The sequence below is a fragment of the Asparagus officinalis genome, chromosome 9 (assembly GCF_001876935.1).
Source record: "Asparagus officinalis chromosome 9, Aspof.V1, whole genome shotgun sequence".
NCBI lineage: Eukaryota > Viridiplantae > Streptophyta > Magnoliopsida > Asparagales > Asparagaceae > Asparagus > Asparagus officinalis.
The window spans coordinates 31051470-31075933 of record NC_033802.1 but is presented as its reverse complement, the minus strand read 5'-3'; positions in this window follow the sequence as shown (position 1 = coordinate 31075933).

Sequence of the window (24464 nt, the reverse complement as noted above, 5' to 3'; positions counted from 1 at the left end):
TTTGGAAACTACAATATATAGTTCCTGTTTCGGACATAGTTCTTAACCCTGCATATGACCTTCTCACAGAAGTTCATGACGTGATAACTATGTAGATTTTGACATGACACTTGTGTAGATTTTAACATGATATTCATGTAGGCTATGATATGACACTGCACTTATGTTCTGAGATTAGTGTACTTCTTTTATTATTGTTCCTGTACTAGAACCTCGGGTTTGGTATTTAGGGGTTTACAATTTGAGATATAAGGTATATACATGAGGGTTTCCTTGTTTGGATTATTTCGCTCGACGTACCTATTCTCGTGTTGTAAATTTCTAAATACTAAAACCTTCTTTAGTAAGATCAATGATTTTAGATCTATTATGTATTATCTGTATTTTCTTATACAACGAGCCCTGTTCCCTTGGGGTTGGTTGTGATGTTACTCGCTAGCGCTTTGACGCTCGTTGTCCCTCCCCCTTTCAGGTAACGAGCCAGGAGCCAGGAGCCCGGAGAGTCACAGGTTGATGGTGATGCATTTTAGCTTCAGCTGTCTAGCTAGTTATATATATTCTTTTGGAGTTCCACAGTAGACTTGTGTTTAGACATTTGAGAGTCTTGTTCCAGAAATTGTAAAGGCTGGGTGCCTTGTTTCCTTCTTGTCAGATATTGTATTTGAGACTTGTTGAGTATTTCAGTTTATCTACTCAGATCTTGACTATGTGCTTCTGTTTGTTGGATGATGAGACATTAAGTTGATTATTATCATTTCATCAGTCTTCTTGTATTATCTTTTACTTTCTTTGTACCTACACCTGTTATTGACTCTACTAGATAGATGTTAATTATGATGGTGAAACATGTTATTGCACGGTGTGGTGCATGGCAGGTTTGACATTCTTGGTTTCACCTTAGACTACAGCCTTGTGTGAACCCAGGGGCGTCACAGTTGGTATCAGAGCTCTAGTTCCAGTATCCTTAGGATCATCCTGTGTCGAGTCTTAGAGCTAGGATAGAGTTTCTTAGGATTCATGTATAGAGTCCGTAAGGAATTCCTAGTATGAGTGAGGACGATATATGCGTATATCTCAAAATTTGAGAATTTTTTTTATGATAACTATTTGGTGTAAACTCAAAGTATTTGTGTGAATACTATATGTTGTGAAAAATTTCAATGTGATACGTTATTTATAAAGGTCTGTTTTGACTCATAAACTTTATTTTTCTTATCACCAGAGTGAGAGAGATAGATGGCAGGACGTGGTAGACCTCGTACCAGGAGAGCTAGCCAGGCAGAGTCACAGCAGACTCCATCAGAGTAGCAGCCAGCTCAGTCCGAGCCTCAGCAGGCTCCACCCGAGCCGCAGGAGGCTCCTCAGTATTTGGTGGACAGGAGTTGGTGACGACTCATATAACACCACGGACTCCACCACCACCGGTAGCTCAGCAGCAGGGGATACCGGCCGTTCCTGTCAGAGAGAGGCCCCCAGAGGTCGCGCCTGCAGCCATTCCTCTAGCAGTCCCAGATAGGGCCACAGAGCAAGAGGCTTGGCTCCGTATGGTGGAGAGGTATCAGAAGATGAGGGCACCAGAGTTCCAGGGGTCATCAGACCCTCTTGCAGCCCATAAGTGGAAGGAGGATGTGAGCAATATTCTCGATATACTTGGTGTAGATTCAGTATAGAAGCAGAGGCTGGCATCCTACAGCCTGAAGGGAGAGGCCGGAAGATGGTACCGACTTCAGTTTACTCCGGAGCAGAGGATGACCCTCACATGGGAGGATTTCATATACTTCTTTGATGGACAGTACATTTCTTCTGCAGCACAGACTGGGAAGGAGCTTGAGTTGTCCCGATTGACCCAGGGGGACATGTCAGTGGCGGATTTTGAGAGCCGGTTCATGGAGTTGCTACATTTCACGGGCATGTGGCAGACGGGAGAGCGTCAGGCTCAGATGTTCTTAGCAGGGCTTCACCCTAATCTCCGACGGTACCTCGTGTCGAGGAGGTTTTATTCAGTTAGGGAGGTAACTGAGGCTGCCACTTCTCAGGAGATTGAGACTACTATGTTCCAGAAGGACAAGGAAGGGAAGGCCAAGACAGGACAGAGTGGGGATAAGAGCAAGAACAAGAGACCCTTTTCTGAACATCAGCAGCAGCATTAGGGCCCTTATAAAAGGGGACCCCAACAGGATCAGAGAGCGCATCAGCAGCGCAAGTTCCAGGGATCTTGTTTTAATTGTCACAAGGTCGGGCATAAGGCATCAGAGTATTATAGCGCACCAGCAGGAGCCCAGCAGGGCAAGGGCCCGAACCAGCAGCAGTAGCAGTGCCAGCAGGGCAGAGGTCAGGGTTAGCAAAATAGGCTTGAGGCACCGCCAGCAGCTCAGAGCACTGAGGGACAGATTCGAGCAGTTCAGGAGGTTCCTCAGGGGCAGATTGTCCCATATTCTCCATCTCCAGCAGCAGAGCAGTCTTCAGCCACGGGTAGGGTTTATGCAGTAGTTCCCCGTGACCATGGAGCTAGCGGAGCAGTAGTGGAGGGTGCGTTCTTTGTGAATTCCTTTCCCGCCCGTATTCTTTTTGATTCGGGAGCTTCGCATTCTTTCATCTCGCATGCATTTATGGATAAACTCCCGTCGGGAGCTTCGCATTCTTTCATCTCGCATGCATTTATGGATAGACTCCAGCTCATGGCTCAGCCTCTAGACACCCCTTAATCAGTTTCCACCCATTTAGGTGAGGTATCGCTTCTGGAGAGCGTTTGTAGGAGGTGTACCGTCAGTTTGGACGAGTCAGAGTTCATAGTTGATTTGATAGTGTTGCATATGTCCGAGTTTGATGTCATCCTTGGTATGGATTGGTTGTCTTCCTACCATGTTAGCATTGACTGCTTTACGAAGACAGTCAAGTTGCGAGCATCCGACGGGTCCGAGATGATTGTAGCCGCCTCTCAGGGCAACCGACTTGCGGAGTCATTTCTGGCGTACATCGAGGAGGTTATGCGACAGGGTCAGGGTGCTGAGTTATTAGAGACTAGAGTTGTCTCAGAGTATCAGGATATCTTTCAGGACATACCTGGATTACCTCCGGTGAGAGAGGTGGAGTTTTGCATTGAGTTGCAGCCTGGCACAGCCCCGATATCCCGCGTACCCTATCGCATGGAACCAACTGAGATGAGGGAGCTTCAGACCCAGTTGGACGAGTTGCTAGCTCAGGGTTTCATTCGCCGGAGTCATTCTCCGTAGGGCGCACCGGTCCTCTTCGTGAAGAAGAAGGATGGTAGTATGAGATTATGCATAGATTATAGAGAGTTGAACAAGGTCATTATCCGGAATAGGTACGCACTACCTAGGATTGATGACTTGTTTGACCAGTTGTAGGGTGCGCAGTATTTCTCAAAGATTGATCTTCGTTCTGACTATCATCAGCTGTGGGTCCGGGAGATGGATATTCCCAAGATTGCTTTTCTTACTCGATATGGGTCCTTCGAGTTCTTGGTCATGCCATTTGGGTTGACCAATGCACCCGCGGTATTCATGGACTTGATGAACCGGGTTTTCCGTCCCTTCTTAGATCTGTTCGTGATCGTTTTCATCGATGATATTCTCATTTACTCGAGATCAAAGGCGGATCACGAGGAGCATCTACAGATAGCATTGAGGACTCTTCAGGAGCATCAGCTGTATGCTAAGTTCAGCAAATGTGAATTTTGGCTTTCAGAAGTCAGATTCCTTAGCCATGTCATCAGCAGAGAGGGCATAGCAGTGGACCCGACTAAGGTCACAGTAGTCCTTGATTGGGAGCCACCGAAGACGGTGACAGAGATTCGTAGCTTTTTGGATTTAGCTGGATATTATAGGAAGTTCATATAGGACTTCTCGAAGATTGCGACGCCTATTACACACCTTACGAAGAAGGGTGTACAGTTCATATGGAGCATGGAGTGCTAGAAGGCCTTTGATATTTTGAAGAATAAGTTGACTACAGCGCCGGTTTTGACTATTCTGAGCAGTGACAGGACATTCGTCGTATATACAGATGCATCGTTGGTAGGCTTAGGAGGCGTATTGATGCAGACTCAGAGGGTAGTAGCTTATATCTCACGGCAGTTGAGGGTGCATGAGCAGAACTATCCTACTCATGATTTGGAGTTGGCAGCAGTGGTATTTGCACTGAAGTCTTGGAGGCACTACCTATATGGGGTGCAGTTTGAGTTGTTCACAGACCATCAGAGTCTGAAGTACCTCTTTTCCCAGAAGGAACTCAACCAGAGACAGAGGAGGTGGATTGAGTTTATTAAGGACTACGAGTTCGCGATCAAGTATCATCCGGGGAAGGCGAACGTCGTAGCAGATGCATTAAGCAAGAAGCGTCGGCATCAGGTTTCAGCCTTGAGGTGTTCGCTACATCGGGACCTTATCACTCTTAGCCAGTTTGATTTTAGACCCGAAATTGGAGGCACCAGTGCATTTTTAGGAGCTGTGACAGTGCAGCCATCTTGGAGTGACAGAGTTGTCAGAGCTCAGTTGGGAGACTCTTGGATTCAAATCCGAAAGGAGGAGATTTCCAAAGAGCCTAAGACTGATTGGACCATTGGAGCTGATGGAGGTCTACGGATGAAGGGTAGATTGGTTGTGCCAGCCAGTGCGGAGCTGAAGAGAGAGTTATTTGATGAGGCACACCGTACTCGGTACGCAGTGCATCCAGGGACTACCAAGATGTACAAGGACTTGAAGAGACATTTCTGGTGGAGCGGTATGCATAGTGAGGTTGCAGACTATGTGGCTAAATGTTTTACCTGTCAGCAGGTGAAGCCAGAGCATCAGAGACCGGCAGGGACAGTTCAGCCCTTACCCATTCCAGAGTGGAAGTGGGCAGACATTTCTATGGATTTTATTGTGGGGTTGTCGAAGTTGAAGAAGGGGAATGATTCTATTTGGGTGATAGTGGACCGGTTGACGAAGTCAGCACATTTTATCCTGGTGAGGACCACTTATACAACGGAGGCTTATGCGAGGATCTTCATTCGTGAGATAGTTCGACTTCACGGAGTTCCGGACACGATCGTATCGGATCGAGGATCAGTTTTTACTTCACATTTTTGAAGGAGTTTCCAGGACTCATTTGGCAGCAGGCTATCATATAGCAGTGTATTCCACCCCCAGACGGATGGTCAGACGGAGAGGGTGAATCAGGTATTGGAGGACATGTTGCGGGCATGTGTCATTGACTTCCAAGGCAGCTGGGAGGATCATATTCCATTGGTAGAATTCACTTATAACAACAGTTATCAGGCGATGATCGGTATGGCTCCATATGAGGCATTGTACGAGAGACACTGTAGGTCACCGATATGTTGGGCAGAGCCGGAAGATAGCGCCAGAGGACAGCTTGATGCTTGGGCCAGAGCTAGTGAGGCAGACTATCGAGAAGGTAGCATTGATCAGTGAGTGGATTCTAGCCGCTCAAAGTCGGCAGAAGAGTTATGCAGATAAGAGGCGAAGACCCTTGGAGTTTCAGGTGGGAGACTCAGTCATGCTGAAGGTATCGCCTTTGAAAGGCGTACATCGATTTGGGCGACGGGGGAAGCTTGCGCCGAGATACATTGGACCATTTTAGATTCTGGAGCGTGTTGGAGTTGTGTCATACAGACTAGATCTTCCAGCATCGATGTCTAGTATACACAATGTAGTTCATGTTTCTATGCTCAAGAAACACTTGCATGATGAGGAGCAGCAACGAGTATTGGATGCACCAGAGATTGAGCTTCAGGAGGATTTGACTACTATTGAGATTTCGATTCGTATTCTTCCCAGAGAGGACAAGAGACTCAGGAATAAGGTAGGCATTGAGGAGATTTCTTGGGAGTGCGAAGAGGACATGCGTCGCGACTACCCACACTTGGTTGAGCAGGTAAATAAATTCTTATTATGTTATATATCTTACTTTATGTTTATATCTTTGGTTATGTTTACATTTAATGCTAGGATGAAGATATTTTCGCTTAATTTTTAATCTTTTGGAACACATGGTATATGTATGGGGGGTTCCTTGTTTGGATTTTTCGCCCGATGTACTAGTTCCACTAGATTAGGATTTGAGCGAGAATATTATCATTTTAGATCGTTAAGTAATATATGTGAATTATTAATAGTGAATAATTCTCTTATGATAAATAATTATATATATACATATATATATCAGATGAACGCAATTATCTGTGTTTGAGACCCCATCAAATGTTTCTATGTGAGAGAAATCGAGTGATGATATGACCAGCATGTTAAATGCCTAGCAGCAGGCATTTTTCTACTGCGCGGTCGACCGACGCGATCGACCGTGGCGATCGACCGCGTCGGTCGACCGCACAGCGATCAGAGAGTTTTCAGGTGATACGAGTTGCCGTGCGAGCACTCTTGATCGCGAAATTATCAAGAGTGGGTAAAGAAGAAAACAACTGAAGAACACAAGAGTTATAATTTAGGGCGAAGGAAAATACCTTCTCTAGATTATGAGAATTAATTGGATTTACAAAATCTCTCTTTCACAATCTCTCTAGATCAAAGAACAACCTCCCTGATCTCTTTTCTGATTACAATCTGAGTTCTAAACCCTAGAAAAGTCGTGTTTCTATTTATACTAAACAGAAATCCCAACTGGAGCAGGAAAAGACCCAGGCCCGAATCCGCTACGCGGTCGACCTCATCGATTACAGGGTTCTCCGGTCGACCGCAGTGCCACCATCGGTCGACCGATCTCAGTCCCGAGACACAGTTGGGGTCCGTGCACGATGCGGTCGACCGCCGTGACCACGCCGGTCGACCGGACAGAGTCCAACTGTAATTTCTGCAGTTTTGATGAATCCTTTCGACTTCGTTGCTTCCAATGGCCTCGTCCACGACTCCTCTACTCTATTCTCAAGATACCATGAGAATCATCTATCCTCAAGCTCCCATGAGGATCGCTAAGCTCCCGAAGAGAAGATACACCCGTATCATGGGTCCCCCCTTTAGGAACTTGAAGTCCCATTCAAGTTAGAACTTCAGCTGAGGGAACTCGCGAGCCCCTCCTTCTCTGTTGAACCACTTGGCCTTGCTAGGAACCTGACCTTGACGCCCGATGAGAAACGACTCCTTCGTCCCCCGCCTCGTCTTGGTCGTCTTCCGTTCCAAAATGCAATCTTCTTTCAGTGGCTCCTCTCTATCAAACCACAAGTCTTCAACATGCGGTAAGATCATCTTGTCATCACCTTCATCATCCAATAATGGAGGCTCAAACAACTTCACGTACTCGGCATTGATCACCGAATACATGCCTAAGTAAGGTGGCAAATCTAAACGAAAAGCGTTGTCGCCAATCTGATCGATAATCCGAAATGGACCATAACGAATAGGCTTCAACTTCTTCCCTTCTCCTTTGAGCCTCTCCTTACTCAATTTTAGCCATACCATATCGCCTTTTCCAAAGTTACAAGGAACCCGATGTTGATCATGCTTCGCCTTGTACTTAGCTTGCGATTTCTTCAATTGAGCTTCAACCGTGGCATGAATATTTGCAATCTTCTCGAGAAATCGCTGAGCACGTTGTCTTTCACTCCCCTCCTTGCCGTCCACCGTGGCTTCACTTGAAAACACAAGATCGAACGGGCTCGGCGGTAAAAATCCATAACAAGTCTTAAATGGTGACTTTTCGGAAGATCTATGAATTGCCCGATTAAAAGCAAACTTCAAATATGGTAAACTCTCATCCTAAGTCTTAGGATGCCTGGAATTATACCTCCGCAACATATGCACCATAGTTCGGTTGACTACCTCCGTTTGTCCGTCTGTTTGTGGATGAAAGGCCGTGCTCTTCTTCAATTTAGTGTCCATCAAACACCACAAAGAATCCCAAAAATGCCCGAGAAACCGGCTATCCCGATCCGAAATAATCGAATTCGGCAACCCAAAGTGCTTCCACACATGCTCAAAGAACAATTGTGCTGCACCCGCTCCCGTCACGGTCTTCTTACAAGGAATCAATATCACCATCTTGCTGAATCGGTCCACCACAACGTACAAATAGTCATGCCCGCGCTTCGTAGTCGGCAACCCTCCTAGAAAATCCATAGAAATGCTCTCCCATAGCCTAGAAGGAATCGGTAATGGTAGGTACAATCCCCTCTTTCTGTTAGAAGGCTTCGAAATACAGCATAACTTACACCCTCCAACATACTTGGTCACATCATCAAGCATCCGTGGCCAAAACACATGTCGCCGTAGATTGAGAAGCATTTTCTAAATGCCAAAATGCCCTTGCACACGCGAGGTATGCGCTTCCCGAATCCACTGCAACCTATCACCATCTTCCGGAATGCATAGTGATGTCCCACGATACAACAAGCCATCTTCTCCAAGTACATACTCCCCCCTTCGACCAGCGTTCGCCTGCTCAAACACACTACCGAAGTCCCTACTAGATGCATACAACTGTACATACTTCAAAGGAACCAAGGGCTGAATACGCGTCGCCACCAATAAAGACCTTATCGGCGGACGAGATAACATATCGGCCAACTTGTTCGTCGCCCCCTTCTTGTACCTAATAATGATGTTGAAAGCCATCAAATAGGACATCCACTTCATGTGCCGTGCCTGCTGTAGCTTTGTCTGGGCATGTAAGAACTCCAACGGCTTGTGATCCGAATGCACGACCACCTCCTTCCCTAACAAGTACACCCTCCAATGCTTAATTGCTTGATATAGTGCATAGAACTCCTTGTCGTAGGTTGGGTAGTTCGCAATAGCACCCGAAAACTTCTCAGAATGGTATTCCACCGGTTTCCCATCCTGAATCAACACCGCGCCCATCGCATAATTAGACGCGTCGGTCTCTACCTCAAAAGTCCGCTGCAAATTACCGGTGCCTCCGAGATCTTCCTTTTTAGCAACTGAAAAGCCTCCTCATGCGTCCTTCCCCACTCAAACTGAACTTTAGCCTTTGTGAGGCCATGTAACGGTGCCGCATAAGTCGAAAAATGTCGAATGAACTTGCGCAAATACTGGCAAGCCCCCATGAAGCTCCTCACCTCAGTCACAGTCTTCGGCGTCGGCCACTTTGTGATCACCTCCACCTTGCCTGGATCTATCCTCCGCTAGCCCTTACCTACGATGAAGCCGAGATACACCAACTCGTCCTTCCCGAACTCGCACTTCTTCCCGTTGAGCTTCAGCTGTCCGTCCTGCAACACTTTAAATACCTTCTCAACATGAACGAGATGCTCCTCCCAAGTCCTGCTGTACACCAAGATATCATCAAGGTAAACTATCACAAAATCCTCTATAAAAGGTCGCAACAAATCATTCATATGCTTCATAAAGGTAGCTGGAGTATTGCACAATCCAAACGGCATCACCAACCACTCGAACAAGCTTTGCTTGGTCTTGAACGCAGTCTTCCAAGTGTCTTCCTCCCGAATCCTCACCTGATGGTAACCAGACTTCAAATCCAGCTTCGTGAAAAACCTCGCTCCCTCCAACTGGTCCATAAGATCATCGATCCACGGTAATGGGTAGCGATTCTTGATGGTTATCTTGTTGAGCGCCCGGTAATCCACGCACATGCGCCAGCCTCCATCCTTTTTGGGCACCAACAACACTGGTGACCCGCAAGGTGAACAACTCGGCATAATCACTCCTGCCTCCAAGAGCTCCTGAACCTGCTTCTTGATCTCCTCGGACTCCAGTACTGATGTGCGGTATAGGCCTATGTTAGGTAAGGAACTCTCCCCGATCAACACAATCTCATGCTCTACACCTCGACGTGGTGGTAGTCCCGTGATCTCTGAAAACAAGTCCGCATATTTGACCTTCAACCTGTCAAGATCTCCCTCTTGGAGCTTGCTCAAGGTGGACAAGCACATCCTACTCAGCTGCTCTTCACACGGCCGTATGAACAATAGAACGAACTTCCTGTCCGCGTTCACCAACCTCTTAGCCTGAGTCACTGTCACCAAGCTCGTCTCCTGTGGAAGAGATGCTGAACGAAAAATGAATTGCTCGCCATCCTTGTTGAACGTATACTTTTGGGCTCGCCGATCATATACTGCGTATCTATCCCATAAATAAGGATTGCCCAAAATAACTTGGCAAACATCCAATGGAACCACGTCGCATGTGACCTCGTCAATATACGACTCATGGAGTGCAAATCTGAATGAACACTGGTTCACCACACTCAATCCCGCCTCCTTCTGAATCCACCCTAATGGATAGGGCTTCGGATGCTTCACCGTCTTCAATCCTAGCTTCTGTACTAATGCCTCAGATATCAGATTTTTCTGACTCCCTGGATCTACAATAGCATCCACTAAACTGGTCTTGACCTGCAATTTCAGAACAAAGAGCTGCTCCCTCGGGTCGTCATCTTCTTTGGTGGCCTGCTTCCCCGTCATAAGGTTGAGACTGCTATTGGGTTCGGTCATCCCGGGAACCTCCTTCGGACCCTGTGCTATCACGTACGCCTTCTTCTCCTCCTTCTTCTTCAATCCTTTTGGCTTCAGATGAGGATACTTATCCCAGCAACGATCAGCCACATGCGCTGTCTGCTTGCAGTGATTGCATGTCAATCCTGCTTTCCCCGAATCAACCTTCTTCTTCTCATCCTTAGACTGAGAGCCACCCGTCTTTCTTCCCGACGGTTTGGAATCCCCCTTTGTCTCGTTGCCCTTCTTCTGCCGGCCCTCAATGGCAATGGCCTTCACGCTCGCCTCTGCGATTGTCTCCACTGAAAACAGCTTCATCTCCTTCCGGATGTAATCATTCAGACCCGCCATGTACTTCATGAAGATGGGGTACTCGGACGTTGCGATGTTTAGGACCATCGCCTGTTGCTGGAACTCCGTCGTGTACTCTTGAACGGTCTGATTAAATTTTTGGCGCAAGCCATACCACTTGTACCAACGCTCCTCAAGGAACCCCACTGGATAAAACTGTTTCCGAAGTAGCTCCTTGAACTTGTTCCACGATGCCGCTTTCTTCTCCTGTTTGCAATAGGATTTCCACCACGTCAACGCATGCCCTGAAAGATTCAATGTCGCGAACACTATTTTCTCCTTGGACGAATATCCATAGAGAGTGAAGTACATCTCCATGCGTTCGATCCAATCATCAAGCTTCTCCACATTGATACTCCCATCATAAACAGGAATCTCAACCTTGAAGTCAATCTTCAGATTCTGGTAATGATTCTTACCCTCTTGATGTCCAACAGTCTTGACAATCTCAGTCTCCCCCTCTGAATCAGCTTTCTCGCTCTCCTCATCGGATTCGAAAAGTCCCTTCTTACCCTTCGAAGAAGATTCCTCCTTTTTGTCTCCTCCATTGATGAGGCCCACGAGTTGGGTAAGAGTCGTCCCGATCGTCTCAATCTGCTTCTCCATGGCATCAAGTCCTGTTGAATTATCTGCTTCAGACATCTTCTCCTTCCTTAATTTCTGGACCCCCTCCGAGGAATTAAGGATCTCGCCAAGCTTCTTGTACTGTGAGCGAGTAAGGACCATGCACAGTTCCCCCCTTCACAGGATTTAGTGCTCTGATACTAACTTGATACGAGTTGCCGTGCGAGCACTCTTGATCGTGGAATTATCAAGAGTGGGTAAAGAAGAAAACAACTGAAGAACACAAGAGTTATAATTTAGGGCGAAAGAAAATACCTTCTCTAGATTATGAGAATTAATTGGATTTACAAAATCTCTCTCTCACAATCTCTCTAGATCAAAGAACAACCTCCCTGATCTCTTTTCTGATTACAATCTGTGTTCTAAACCCTAGAAAAGTTGTGTTTCTATTTATACTAAACAGAAATCCCAACTGGAGCAGGAAACAGACCCAGGCCCGAAACCGCTACACGGTCGACCGTAGTGCCCAAGGCGGTCGACCGGTCAGAACGATGAAAAACTAGAAAATCGATTACAGTGTTTCCGGTCGACCGCAGCGCCATCATCGGTCGACCGCTGTTTTTCGGTCGACCGCAGAGCCTTCATCGGTCGACCGCTCTCAGTCCCGAGACATAGTCTGGGTCTGTGCACTAAGCGGTCGACCGCCGTGACCAATCCGGTCGACCGGACAGAGTCCAATTGTAAATCCTGCAGTTTTGACGAATCCTTCGACTTCGTCGCCTCCAATGGCCTCGTCCATGACTCCTCTACTCTATTCTCAAGATACCATGAGAATCATCTATCCTCAAGCTCCCATGAGGATCGCTAAGCTCCCGAAGAGAAGATACACCCGTATCATCAGGTTTGGGCTTTTTACGGATTTTTGTTTTGGTCTTATCAGGTTTTAGGTCAGGTTAGGGGATTAGTATACATACTAATCCAACCCAGGAGAGCCTCTCTTCATCTGAGACCTAAAACCCTAGCCCCCATCTCTCTCCTCTCTAAACCCTAGTTGGATCTGGCGATTTTGAGAAGTTTGGAGGATTTTTAGGGGGTTTTCGCAGGTTAGATCGAAGGAGGATCATCTTTAGGGCTTTTGTCAGCATCTAAGGCGAGTATCATCTCGCCCAATCCCTCACCCATTTTTCCTACGAATTTTCTTTTGATTTTCATGAGTTTTGATGAGCCAAAATGGTATTTTCGTATAAAATTGAATTCTCTATAATAAGGATTGCAAGAATCAAAGGTTTCAGTATAAAAGTTCACAAATTTTCTGTTCAGTAAAGATCTAGATCTGGGGTTTTTCTTAAACAAGAGTTAAACTATGATTTACTGTTATTGAAACGTTTTTAATTTGTTTCTCATGTATTTAGAATATTGCAAATGTAGATTTCAGTCTTGGGTTTAGTTGTTTATCTTCTGTATGATTTTTGAACATCTGAACTCCTGTTATCGTAGAGAGATGTAAATCTTATTTCAGGTTTCGAGCTGACAGAAACCCATATTTGGGTTTCTGTCCGCTTGGCGGTCGACCGGTGCGGTCGACTGCTGGGCTCGCGGTCGACCGTGATGCTCTGTCGGTCGACCGCGATGCTCTGGCGGTCGATCGCGAGACCACCTCGGTCGACCGAGATGCCGCAGCGGTCGACCGCCAGGCGTGTATCAGAGTGCGGTCGACCGGTGCGGTCGACCGCCGTACTGTCTGTTGCAAAATTCATGTTTTGTGTATTTTGAGTATTTTACTCATGTTCGAGAGTTTGCCTGGATTATTTGACTTTGGTATTTAGTCTCACTGTATCCATGCATGATAGATGACCTGAGAGTATAAATTGGGGACTTATACACTGATTTGAGTGTGGATTGATATAAGTAGATTTCACTATATATCACAGTGATATTTTCACTATTTCACAGTCCTCGTGTTGGACTATAATCCATAGAAGTCCTCGTGTTGGACTATAATCCATTTCAGTCCTCGTGTTGGACATTTGCCACTTATTCTATGAGTTTGGAAACTACAATATATAGTTCCTGTTTCGGACATAGTTCTTAACCCTGCATATGACCTTCTCACAGAAGTTCATGACATGATAACTATGTAGATTTTGACATGACACTTGTGTAGATTTTAACATGATATTCATGTAGGCTATGATATGGCACTGCACTTATGTTCTGAGATTAGTGTATTTCTTTTATTATTGTTCCTGTACTAGAACCTCGGGTTTGGTAATTAGGGGTTTACAATTTGAGATATAAGGTATATACATGAGGGTTTCCTTGTTTGGATTATTTCGCTCGACGTACCTATTCTCGTGTTGTAAATTTCTAAATACTAAAACCTTCTTTAGTAAGATCAATGATTTTATATCTATTATGTATTATCTATATTTTCTTATACAACGAGCCCTGTTCCCTTAGGGTTGGTTGTGATGTTACTCTCTAGCGCTTTGACGCTCGTTGTCCCTCCCCCTTTCAGGTAACGAGCCAGGAGCCCGGAGAGTCGCAGGTTGATGGCGATGCATTTTAGCTTCAGCTGCCTAGCTAGTTATACATTTTTTTTGGAGTTCCACAGTAGACTTGTGTTTAGACATTTGAGAGTCTTGTTCTAGAAATTGTAAAGGCTGGGTGCCTTGTTTCCTTCTTGTCAGATATTTGTATTTGAGACTTGTTGAGTATTTTAGTTTATCTACTCAGATCTTGACTATGTGCTTCTGTTTGTTGGATGATGAGACATTAAGTTGATTATTATCATTTCATCAGTCTTCTTGTATTATCTTTTACTTGCTTTGTACCTACACCTGTTGTTGACTCTACTAGATAGATATTAATTGTGATGGTGAAACATGTTGTTGCACGGTGTGGTGCATGGCAGGTTTGACATTCTTGGTTTCACCTTGGACTGCAGCCTTGTGTGAACCCAGGTGCGTCACAGTTTAGTTCTTAAGTATAGTTTGTAGTTGTTATGTATACAAGTTGGCTGTCAAGGTTACTATTTTGTTGTTATGGTTGCTTAATTTTTGTTAAGGTTACGGATTGGTTGTTAAGGTTACTGGTTGGTTGTTAAGGTTATGGATTTATTGTTAAGGTTATGGATTTATTTTTATGGTTATTTATTTGTTGTAAAGGTTAAGGGTTGTTTGTTAAGATTTTATTTCTCTCATGTGCAGCTATGGTACTATGAACTTACTGGCATCAATAAGCCAGTAGTTAGAAGTACGTCGCAGCCTCCCCTTACAAATTGAGTGAAACTAGGAGATGTTACAAGATCTTTGAGATTAGCCACTGTTGTAGCTAAAGCAAGGAAAGCTACTATAAAGTTTCCACAGTTCCAGGGCCAAGTTCAAAGTATTGAGGGAGGTTTACGAAGGAAGGAGCAGGAGAAAGAGAAAGAAGAAGAGAAGAGAGAGAGAGAGAGAAGGGGGGGGGGGGGGGGAGAAGAATAAGGAACCGACTGCAGGAGACGCCGGTAGGGCACATGGCCCAAGACAACCTCTTCCTAAAAAGAAAAGGGGAGCAGAAGATGATCTCATTTTATAAGGATGAGTAAACATTGTAGTAATTGTGAATTTTAAATGTTTTTAATTATTCTTTTTTAATAATATTGTATTTGTTCATTGCATAGACTATGCCACATAATATTAATGAAGTGGTCGAGCACAATGAGGCAGTTGATTAAATGAAATTACCTCAGCAAGTGAGCTATTGGAAGAGCATCACGATAATGAATCAAAAATTACATCGCGACGATGAGAGGAGATTCAAAGATCAGATTGCTGCCGAACAACTAGAGATAACTTCTCTTTATGTAAAAGTGGCTTCTTTGTCTGCAAAAGTGAGGAGGCTAAGAGAGGAGCTAAGCGATGCCCGATGCAGAAGCCTCACTGTATATAAGAATAAGAGGCCGACTGGAGAGGTGTCTAGCCCAACTTATGGAGGTGCAAACTTGTACATGTTAGATTTTTTTCATTACTTGGGAATTATATTGCATTGTTATTAAAATTACAAATTGGTTATTATGGTTAGATATTGGTTGTTAGGGTTTTGTCAAAGTTAGGGATCTGTTGTTAAGGTTACGGATTTATTGTTAAGGTTAGAGATTGATTGTTGAGTATATCGATTGATCGTTAAGTATATGGATTTGTTGTTAAGTTTACGGATTGGTTGTTAAGTTTATCGATTGATTGTAAGTATATGAGTTAGTTGTTAAGGTTATATAGCTACTGTTAAGTTATTTCATAATTATATTTTGAATGTTTTTTTATTTTAATCAGGCACTCCACGCATTGTGACTGACATTAACATTGACATTGAGAGGGAAGTCCATCAACCTCATTTTGCTGACATAAATAAGGAGAGCGAAGGCCCTCTTCCAAGGAAAGTCCCTCCAACAGAGGATTTCCCTCAACATGATACTACTGACATAGATACAGAGATGGAAGGTCCTCGCCCAGAGGAAGTCTCTCCACCAGAAGCTGACATATTTTTTGAGGATGAAGAAGTTCCTCTTATTTTTAGAATAAATAAGGAAAAGAGGGAGCCGGCTAGAGAGGTGTCCTGCCCAGCGCTGCAAACTTATACAAGTTCGATTCCTTTTTATTACTTGTGAATTATATTGCATAGTTATTAAAATTACAAATTGGTTGTTATGGTTAGATATTGGATGTTAGGGTTACGAGTTGGTTGTCAAAATTAGGGATCTGTTGTTAATGTTACAGATTTATTATTAAGGTTAGAGATTGATTGTTAAGTATATAGATTAATTGTTAAGTATACAAATTTGTTATTAAGTTTAGGGATTGGTTGTTAAGTTTATCGATTAATTTTTAAGTATATGGGTTAGTAGTAAAGGTTAGATAGTTATTGTTAAGTTTTTTCATAATTATATTTTGAATATTCTTTTTTTTGAATCAGGCACTCCATGCAACGTGGCTGGCATTGACATTGAGAGGGAAGGCCCACAACCTCTACTAGCGGAAGTCCCTCCACCAAAAACTAACATATTTTCTGAGGACAAAGATGTTCCTCTTATTATAAAAATGAATAAGAGAAAGAGGGATGCAAAGGTGCCCGCACCCCTTAAAAAAAGTAGAGCAAAAAGAAGGATGAAGCCTTCCAAACATATAGTTACCCCTTACACTGAGGGTAAAAAGAAGAAAGAAAAATAAATTTTGGGGAAAAGGAAATTATAGAAGTAGTGGAGAAGGAGAAAGTACAGGTGGAGGAAAATGGAACACCTATTGGGCTACATGATGATCCACACTCTATCTGGAAAACCCTCACGAGTTCCCTAATAAGAAAGGAAGAAGAAAATTATAGGGATAAATTAAACATGGGGATTCCTTTTTCAAAAGACTTCATCATCAAGTTCTATAACAAGCACCCAACATCTTTTCACAATTATAAGGTGTTGGCAGATGTTGCTTCCCTGCTGACGGAAGAGAAGAATAAAGTTCTCAACCATTTCTACAACTGTAGGTGCAACAAGTAAGTATTTAGCTCATATTACAATTTTATAGCATTGCTTTTAAGGTTATCAATTATCTGTTAGGGATACAACTTGGTTGTTAAGGTTACAGGTTTGTTGTTAAAGTTATTGATTTGTTGTTATGGTTACTGGTTGGTTGTTAAGGTTACAGATTTGTTGTTAAGGTTACTGATTTGTTGTTATAGTTACTATTTACTTGTTAAGGTTATAGGTTTGTTGTTAAAGTTACTGGTTTGTTGTTATGGTTACCGGTTGGTTGTTAAGGTTACGAGTTTGTTGTTAAAGTTAGACATTGGTTGTGAAGCTTAGTTATTGGTTGTTAATGTTACATATTTATTGTAGGCGTCAAAAATTGCCTATAGGTCTCTGCACGTGGCTCGAGATAGAGAGAAGACGATGAACATCACTATTCGAGTCATAGAAGCTCATGTGATGACGACAAATGCACGAAGTGAGTCGACGGACCATACGAAGCAACAGAACTTCGGAATAATGGAGACACGAACTGATCGGGAGCCCCACATCGCTTAGGAAAAGTGAAGTGCCCCTCGTATCCTATTTATTCTACATATGATTTAATCATGGGAGCTTGTAGATCTCCTCGTCGGTTTTCTAACGCACTTTGAATCACGTAATTCCAAGTTTGGACAACGAAAATACGATAGAAACGAATAGAGCGCACGAAACTACGTTCCGGGCCTCGCCGAGACACCCCTTGGTGTCTCGGCCACGGCCAAGACACCCATGAGTGTCTTGGCTAGGCCGAGATACTCACAAGTGTCTCGGCCACGCTGAGAGACCCACGGGTGTCCGCAACCCAAAAATGCTGATTTGACGGTTTTAACATGTTTTTCGATCGTTAACCACCTAGATTTATTTCAATTGATCTGATATCATCCAAGAATGTGGTTAAGTAGTTATAACTGAAGATAAGAGTGAATCGATTGTTCTTATCCGAACACAGGGCTCCTGAAGCCTATAAATACAGCCCCAGGACCTTCATTTTTTCAGATCCATAATTCACGAGCGTCGGCGAAGCCCTGCTGAATTGAAGACTGAAGGAGCACAAATTTCAAAGAGGAGGAGAAGACTTCAGTGAATTCTTCGGCATAAAGAAGGAGAGTTCGATAAATCTGTAGCCTGGTTCTTTTCCTTGAGATCACCCCGTTGCGGTGATCTCGAGAAGAGTGGTTATCTCACTGTTGCCGAGATAATTGCTTCGGTTTCTTGATTCCTTCGCGAATCAACAAAGCTTCGGATCTGATCTGATCATTTGATGGTCCATGGATATCAACGTCCCCATCACAAGCTAAGATCCTACGCAAGCAGCGGGCGATAAACACCCGTTGCGCTATTTGACGAGAGTTATACTTTTTTTTTATTTTGCATTGTGTAAGGGTCTTATAAAAAGAATATATTTTTTTTGTTGTCATTGTAACGACTGAAGTTATAATGACTACATCAATGAAGACATCAACTTCTCCCTAAACAAGTTGGCGACCACAGTGGGAGCCAATAGTCTCGTCAACGAGGCTATCGTGCCGTAGCCAACAATCAAGATCCTCGTGGCTGAAGAGGTCGAATACGAGTTCGACCAACAGAAGTTTGAGGAGTACGTCTCCTCCTTCTCCTTCAGATCCACCTCTCCTTGCAAGCGCAGGAAGGTCTCCTCCGCTTGAAAGATCCTCTGGTCTTTAGATCTGAAGACTCAAGAAGGCGAATTCCATGTTACCCTTGCTGCAGCGGCACCTCACAATGATCCGTCGGTGTCCAATGAGACCAGATCTATAGATCTGAACTCCTCAGTGATCAAGGAGTTAACTGCTGAAGGAGCGCCAACTCTATCAAGGAGAGCACGTCAAAGGCAACGCCAACGCCTTGCGTGCTAATTCGCTAAGGCTTTGGATCAGGTGGACGTACTCTGTTACCAAGCAGGATTAGAGTTCAGAAAGCACCAAGTGGCTAAGCCATCTCCAGAGCTAGCTTCGAGAACCTCCTCCCAACCATCTACTAACGAATGAGTTCTTGTCAAACAGAACCGTTCCATTCTTGAGGAGCGCATTTAGAAGCGTCGCGCACTTCTTGCGCATGCCTAGATCCTTGTGCAAAATGCACAAGAAATACAAAAGGAAGAGGCGGTTAAGAGATAGCCGAGATCCAAAAAAATTTGGATGCCAAAGGCCAAATCAACGCCTAAGGCAAAAGCAAACGACGTTGCTCCCCAGCCTTCGTCAACTTCGGATCCCACTCCTTCTACCACCACACCTTCAGTGAAACCCTACGGCGATGTGGACCTCTCCAAATTTAGAATTCTGTTAAAGGATCGCCTGGGTCTTTTACACGAAGATCAAGGCAAAGCACCTGTTAAGGAATGCTTGGGACTGTTAAAGGAACTCCGAGCAACCATCCAGATTGGGGGTCGTACGTGACCTCCTAACAAGTTGATTCACATAACTACCCATGTGGGGGTGCCTACACAAAACCAGGAGCCCATTAAAATTTCACCCTCACATGAGTATGATTCCAAATGTGTGACTCCTACTAAAGCTAATAAAGCACTACCTATTCAGAAGAAGACGGGCCGAACAAACAACAGCGGTACACCTGAGGAATCAAATCAACAGCCGATAGGTTGCTCTAACCGCAACGTCGATGAGTTGTACTATCGGGCTGGGGCTACGAATAAATCTCGAAAGAGAAGTAACCGGGAAGTGGACTTTCACTGTCCGTGTACCGAACTTATCATGGCAGTATTATCAGCATGTAGCTACCCCAAGACCGCTCCACAGAGGGTCTTGGTATTTGAAAGGATCTACACCAGAACGTCCAAGTCTAAGCCAAGGCGTTTCTATAGAAAAAGATCAGCTGCGTAAGATGATGAACTCCCAAAGGTCACAATCAATATGATCGATAAGGAGAAGTCAACGTGAAGTTTCAATCCCCAACATTTTTTGGATATATCCCAATGTATAACTCGATTACGCACAGGAACTACTAGGCGTAAGGATTATCAGAGGATGAATAACGGATTATCCTCGGATGATGAAACATCAGATGCGAACTCTGCCATCGCTTCTAAAAATACGGTGTCCAGCATAGGACAATCCCATGAGGCGTTTATGGTCAATACCGAGCAAATGGCCAAAATCATCGAGGATGCCTTGGCTAAGCAAAAAAAGAACTTCATGTTCGAAATGGAAATGGCTATGCTACAAATGAGGGAAGAGCATGATCAACAGATCCGAGCCTGTCGAATCAGATAGGTGAATCCAGTCGTCACAACAATGTTAGTCAAGTAGCTAGCGATTCAGATATAGATAAACACCTTGATGCAGATAACCCTCCAGTTTACCAAAATGCTAGGAGTAGCCCCATTGAGAATAACAACGTCGGGGGTGGTCCCGCCAATAATAATAACACTGGGGGTGGGCCCATTATTCCTCCTCAAAATCGACCAAGGAAGGATACGAGTGAGGATGAAAAGATAAAAGACCTCGAGATCAAAGTCCACGCTCTGATGTCTACTCGAGAGGTGAAGAAGACCGATATTCCGTGTCCTTACCCAAGAGAGTGGGATTTGATACCGTATCTGGCGAAGTTCAACCTGATCAACTTTATGCCGTTCGACGGAAAGGGTTCTCCCACTCAGCATCTGATCTATTTTAAGTCTCACTTGGGTGTGATTTCTGGGAATGAATCCCTGATGCTCCGGTCATTCATCGGCACCCTTCACGAAGCTGCCTTCAATTGGTACCACCATCTCAAACCTAAAAGCATCAACAGCTGGGACGACCTGGAGAACCTGTTCCTCACTCACTTTTTTGATGACGACGCCGAGATATCCATCAGGACACTCTTTGAGGAGAATTAGGAAGACGAAGAGACGGTCGATGACTTCATCAAACGTTTTCGGAATAAGGCGATGAACCACCGAGATCCGATCATGGAGAACTTTATCCTCCAAACATGTCATAATAACCTATCTATTAAGATATTGGAAGTTATGGGAGTCGCACCGTCCAATACATGGAAAGAGTTGAAGACACGCGGAGAGCAGGCCGAACACTTCCTTATAAGGAAGAAAGCCGAGAGAAGCCAACCAATGGCTAACTCTCCGGACTCAAGCTTTGTCTCCCGTAGTAAGGGGAAGGCACCTGTAGCAGTTGTTGATGTTAATCAGACATCGCAAGAACAACCCCGAAGACAGCAAAAGACTTCGGATCCGAGACTCCAAAAGGAGTACTCCTTCAAGGATGAAGACATTCTAGCCATTTTCGAGTCCCTCCTTGAAAATAACAAGATCAAGTTACCACCTATCGCAGATCAGGATGAAGCTGACAATACTGCGAATCCGAAGTACTGTGCGTACCACAGGAGGATCATTCATCCTACTAAGGTTTGCTTCGCTCTCAAGAATAGCATCCAAACCTTGGTTGAAGCCGGCGTCATAACGTTCAATTAAGTCGAATTAAGACTCTGATAAGTATAAGAGTATAAACTACTTCTTCCGGCACTCCGAAGAGTATACGAGTATAAACTGCCTCTCAATCCTCCAACATGTATATGAGGCTAAACTTCTCCCTGCATACTCTAACAAATATATAGGTTTAAACTGTTTTCTTTCTTTCACGAAAACTTCCTAGAGAGTGTCATGTCTGGTATTCTTAAGGATAACCCGGTCATCCAACTAAGTACAATGTTAGACCCAGTTTTGCAAATGAAGCTGGTGGTGGATGATTCATGTAACGGAAAGTTTTCGGAAGAATGTTACATGTAATATTCTTAGGGATAACCTGGTCATTACAAACAAAGTGATAAACACTAAACTCCCATTGTTAAAGTCCTGACATAGTATTCGGAATTTTAGTCTCCTGATCATTGATAATTGTCAAACCCCTTCGTGTTAAGTATTTATCACTTAACACCAGGACTCTCTTCGAGTGATTCGTACGAATCAACACTTCCATTGTAATTTGTACTCCCACTCTCACTGTTTATTTGGTCAAAACTTCCTATAGTTAGAACCACAACCAAAGCCAAAATCTCCTCTCGATTCCTTCCATGAACGAGAGGTTCACTTTCAAATTGAATGATCAAACCTTCCCACAGTTTTGTATAGCGTATTCAACCCGATTATAGTTCCATGCGAGGAACAAAAGGGATCGTATTCTGAAACTCTTTTGGTTTTTAATGTTGGAGATTGATTGCTGAGGTTAGGTTGTTTGTGAAGTGTATGGATTGGTTGTTAAGTTTACAGATTGGTTGTGAAACTTAGGATTTTGTTGTTAGGTTATGGATTGGTTGTTAAGATTAAGCTTTTGTTGTGAAGCTTAGGGGTTAGTTGTTAAGATTATAGATTGGTTATTGTCCTTAGGTGTTATATATGAAGGTTACATGTTAGTTGCTAGCCATAGGGATTTAATGGTGTATATTTGTGTGTAGATATGACTGTGAGATCTACGTCTACCTGTTCGTAAAAGCTATTATTAAAGGTAGAAGCGTCCTGCACCTGATGTCCAAAGAGCATAACACATGATTCATACGAGTGAAGCTAGCAACCTATTTATTAATTGAAGGCATGAAGAGGAAAATAAATCTCGGTCAACTTGACGATGATGACATCGAAAGCTCTGTGTCATAGACTATTTTTGTTGAAAGAAGATACATAATTTTTTTTTGTAAATATTATAAATGTAAATATTTAATTGTTTATGACATGTAAGTAAGTTATATCATAAATGTAAATATTATAAATGTAAATATTTAATTTTTTATGTAGGATAGTCCATAATTTATTGAAGGTTACGGAGAGGTTGTTAACCATAACAACTAAGCTGTAACCATGTGAACTAAGTGATGACCACAATGACTAAACATTAACCATAACATCTTAGTCATAACGTTAACAACCAAGCCATAACCTTAACAACCAATCCCTAACCTTAACAACTAAGCCCTAAGCTCAACAACCAATCCATAACCTTAAAAACCAATCCCTAACCTTAACAAACCACAACCTTAACATTCCAAAAGGGTATCATCCAAAACATATTGTTAGATGATAATACAAAATGTCATTAAGTAATACATTTGTTCAGCAACTAGATAGACTCGTTGCAAGTTTTTCGATTGTGACCTTCCACGTGACAGCGGGAGCACTTAACAGGACGGGTGTTTAGCAACCTGTCGTTTATTTGTCTAGTACATGGTCTTCCATGTCTTTTTTAGTAAGTGGAGGTTTTAACTGACGGTCTTCTGGTACAGTGTGCTTTTCGTAATATAGAATAGAAAAGAGGATCAGTTCATAAGTTGCTCTGAATGCTTCAACCATCATGAACCAATCACAATATTGATAAATGTCTCATCCCATCTAATTAATTACAGCACAAGCGTGTTTGTAAGGAATGCGGGTGATATCCCAAGACCTACATGAATATGTCTAATTCTTCAAATCTACACGACAAGTTTTATTAGATTCAACCTCCTTAGTATCTTCTATCGAATATTTAATATGCAAGCAACTTCCATGATGCATATTATCACTCAACACTAACTCCGCTTTTGGATATAAGTATCCAGACCATTTGCTACCATAAGCCTTCTTTCACGCATGCGCTCCATGATTTTCTTTCGTATCGTCTACACCAAAGGTAAGATTTGTAACATTAATGCCTTTATTATCTATGAAAGTACCCTAGAGTGGGGGGGGGGGGGGGATAGGGTAAATCTAATCTAATCTAATTACGATGCCGAATTAAATTTTTACAAGGCAATATCCTAGGAATATGATATAAAAAAAATGTGTAAGGAAAAACAATGAGACAATAGGCGATATAAACACAAGCACAAGATGTAAAGTAAAAAGTGCGCCAAACAATAATCACAAACACAAGATATGATCACAGAGTTCGATCAATCCTCGACCTACGTCTCTGCTCCTCACCTCGAGGAGATATCTACTATGAACAAGAACTACACAGAACAATTTCTAAAGTTCACCGATAACTTTTACAATACACACGATATCAATCACACAAACCACACAATATACACGATATCAATCACACAAACCACACTTCTCTAAGTATTGGACTACCCGTGTCAACTACCTCAAGTGTTTGGAATTACAACCTCTCCCTAGGATTTATGACTAACCCACTCCTCTTGGAATCAACCCCAATCTTCCTAACCACTCCTCTAAGTGTCATTATGTATTACAACATGTTTAATAATAGGTGTGTCACGTCCTTGGTCTCACACAAGGCTGCAGTTCAAGGTGAACCCAGAGATGTCAAACCTGCCATGTACTCACACTGTGCATAAACACGTTTCACCAATCATAACAATATCCTCTAGTGGAATCAAATAAAAGTGCAGGTACAAAATAAGCAAAAAAAGGGAAATAAAAGCAATAGACATGATATAGAAGAGATATTTTATAAATAATAAGAATCATGTCTCAACTGTAATACATCTGATAACTGAAATAATGAGAATGTCAACATGAATCAACTAGAATCGTACTAAGGAACACTGCCTTATAAAATAAGAATGAAACTCTAATGTCTGAAT